Below are 3,245 nucleotides of genomic sequence, written 5' to 3'. Positions count from 1 at the left end.
GAGGAGAAGGGAGGGTTAGGGTTAGGCAGAGGAGAAGGGAGGGTTATGGTTAGGCAGAGGAGAAGGGGGGTTAGGGTGCAGGGATGGGAAAGGTATGGGTAGGTACCGGGGAGGGAGGGTTAGGGTTAGTCACGTAGAAGGGGAGGGTTAGGGTTAGGCAGAGGAGAAGGGAGGGTTAGGATTAGGAAGAGGAGAAGGGAGGGTTAGGCAGAGGAGAAGGGAGGGTTAGGGTTAGGCAAAGGAGAAGTTAGGGTTAGGCAGAGGAGAAGGGTGGTTAGGGTGCAGGGATGGGAAAGGTATGGGTAGGTACCGGGGAGGGAGGGTTAGGGTTAGGCACGTAGAAGGGGAGGGTTAGGGTTAGGCAGAGAAGAAGGGAGGGTTAGGATTAGGCAGAGGAGAAGGGAGGGTTAGGGTTAGGCAGAGGAGAAGGGGGGTTAGGGTGCAGGGATGGGAAAGGTATGGGTAGGTACCGGGGAGGGATGGTTAGGGTTAGGCACGTAGAAGGGGAGGGTTAGGGTTAGGCAGAGGAGAAGGGAGGGTTAGGGTTAGGCAGAGGAGAAGGGAGGGTTAGGCAGAGGAGAAGGGAGGGTTAGGCAGAGAAGGGAGGGTTAGGGTTAGGCAGAGGAGAAGGGAGGGTTAGGATTAGGCAGAGGAGAAGGGAGGGTTAGGGTTAGGCACGTAGAAGGGGAGGGTTAGGCAGAGGAGAAGGGGGGATAGGATTAGGCAGCGGGGAAGGGAGGGTTAGGGTTAGGCACGTAGAAGGGGAGGGTTAGGGTTAGGCAGAGGAGAAGGGAGGGTTAGGGTTAGGCAGAGGAGAAGGGGGGTTAGGGTTAGGCAGAGGAGAAGGGAGGGTTAGGCAGAGGAGAAGGGAGGGTTAGGGTTAGGCAGAGGAGAAGGGGGGTAAGGATTAGGCAGCAGGGAAGGGAGGTTAGGGTTAGGCAGAGGAGAAGGGAGGGTTAGGGTTAGGCAGAGGAGAAGGGAGGGTTAGGGTTAGGTACTAAGAAGGGGAGGGTTAGGCACCACCACGGCCGTAACTAGGTGTGTGCCAGCGGTGCCTGGCACACAGCGCATATGCACTGTGGGCGCAGAACCGCTGGCAACACCCGCAGGGCCCCCCCCGCTATAGATCACACTTACAATCTTGGAAACTCCTCACTGCTGCAGCGCAGCTTAGTCCCAATCTCAGGCTGTCATTCCCCCAAATTGGCCACTTAGAGCTGGCCCAGGATTGGCTGGTCTCTCAATACTGCTTCCACTTTCAGGTGCTCTGCTCACTGCTCCAGCTCAGCTCTCCCGTCACCAGCTACCTGAGCGGCTTCTACTGGTCTCTCTTGCAGATGCCGCCGTGACAGCCACCCAGGGGACCAGCTTCCCAGCGCTATTACAGGTACCAGCGCCGCCAACCTCTCCCTGAAGGACGTGCTGCTGCCCAGCTCTGTATTCACTATCCCCCACAGCTCCTGCTGCTGCTGCCGCGGTTTACAGCTTAATTCTCCTACTAGCACCGCAGGCAGCTAGAGGGATGTGAGCGCACTCAAGGGGAGCCGCAGTCTGGTCTCTGTAACAGCTGGGGGTACTTATATATTCCACTGAGAGTGGCCGCACGGCACCCCTTTTTCCCACCTCTGACGCGTGGGTCCCCCATACTCTGCACATGGTCTCTTGAAGCATCCCACAAAGCCTCCTCAGTACCATAGTATCTCCTACTAGTGCGTTCAGGCTGCCATACAATACATACAATTCTCGTAAGTATTTATAATTAAAATATAGAGATGTACAAATGATTGTGTTCTTAGCAGATACTATGTTTATATAGAGCGCTACATCTGTATGTGAACGGTGCAGCACTGGGCACTGTGTAGGTAACAGCAGGCAGCGCTGCGTAGTGGGAGAGGCATCCTTCGTGTGGGCTGCTCTGTGTGTCGTGTTGGCAGAGCAGTGTATTGGCAGGCATTGGAGGGGACTGTACCTGGCGTAACGTGTGTAAGAGGCTGTACATGTAGTAACGTGTATAAGGGCTCTACCTGGCGTAATGTGTGTAAGTGGCACTACTGTGCGGCGTAATTTGAATAATGGAGACTTCTGTGCAGCGTAATATGAATTGGCATCATTTTGTGGCTGCTTCACCATGAAGCCACGCCCCTATATTTTTGCCACGCGCTGGCCCTGTTTTAAATATTGGGGTGGGGGGGGCGTGAGGGACGCCGATGCCTGTTTCTTGCAGACAGCGCTAAAATGTCTAGTTACGGCACTGGGCACCACCCGGGAGGGTTAGAGTTAGGCATTGTGGAAGGGAGGGTTAGGGTTAGGCAGCAGGGAAGGGAGCTTTAGGGTTAGGCACCCACAAGGGAGGGTTGGGGTAGGGGGCAGGAGAGGGTTAGGTTACTTTCCAGTGGGCTGTCGGGGTTCTGATGGTCGGAATGCTGCTGTTGGGATTCTGACCACTGGCATCCCCTCCATCGGGATGATACTGAATCTGTATCAATATACTATTTGTATAGTACCTACAGATACAAACGGGGAATCCAATTAGGTGTGAGTCTGTGAATGTGACTTGTTTCATGAAACTCACACACCTGAGAGATGCGCAATCCAGTGAGAAATGCCTGTTCGCGGTACTCGCGGTGTGAGGGAGCGAATTTTCTGCTAAATGCCACCTGGGAGAAGAGCAAGGCAAAGTGGGGAGACCTTTCCTGGACCCCAAATAAGTGACACCTTCGTTAGCAGGACCATATAGAAGGCTGTTATGGGCATACGGAAAGTACTGGACGCTCTTAAAAGGTGTCAAATGGCTGATTATTGCTATTAAAAAAATTATTAACGCTTCCGAATTTCATTTAATTGCAAAGCAATTAAACAAAAAGTGCAAAAATAAAAAAAACTGTAGAAAAAAAGTGCTTTTGGGGTAATTTGAGGCAACTAAATGAAAAAACATGCAGAAGCTCACGATCTTCAGAACATCACAAACAGGTGGCAGCCCTGCCTATAACTATCTATCTATCTATCTATCTATATACATACAGTATATATAGTTTAATATGTAAATGTACGCATTGAGGATTTTTGTGGCACCGCTGTAACAAGTTCCCTGTAAACGACCTGCACGGTTCCTGCATTGTGAACGGTGACAGGAGAGGCCCTGAATGCGGTCCTAGGCCTACATGCCAGTATCACCATAGAAACTCCTTGCCTGACATTGCAAACAAAGGGCAGCACAGTCTCCAGAAGGGAGGGAGGGAGGGAGG

This window comes from Pseudophryne corroboree, chromosome 7 (genome assembly GCF_028390025.1).
Source record: "Pseudophryne corroboree isolate aPseCor3 chromosome 7, aPseCor3.hap2, whole genome shotgun sequence".
NCBI classification, from domain to species: Eukaryota; Metazoa; Chordata; class Amphibia; order Anura; family Myobatrachidae; genus Pseudophryne; species Pseudophryne corroboree.
The sequence above is the reverse complement of the archived record's forward strand: the minus strand, read 5'-3'. Positions refer to the sequence as shown.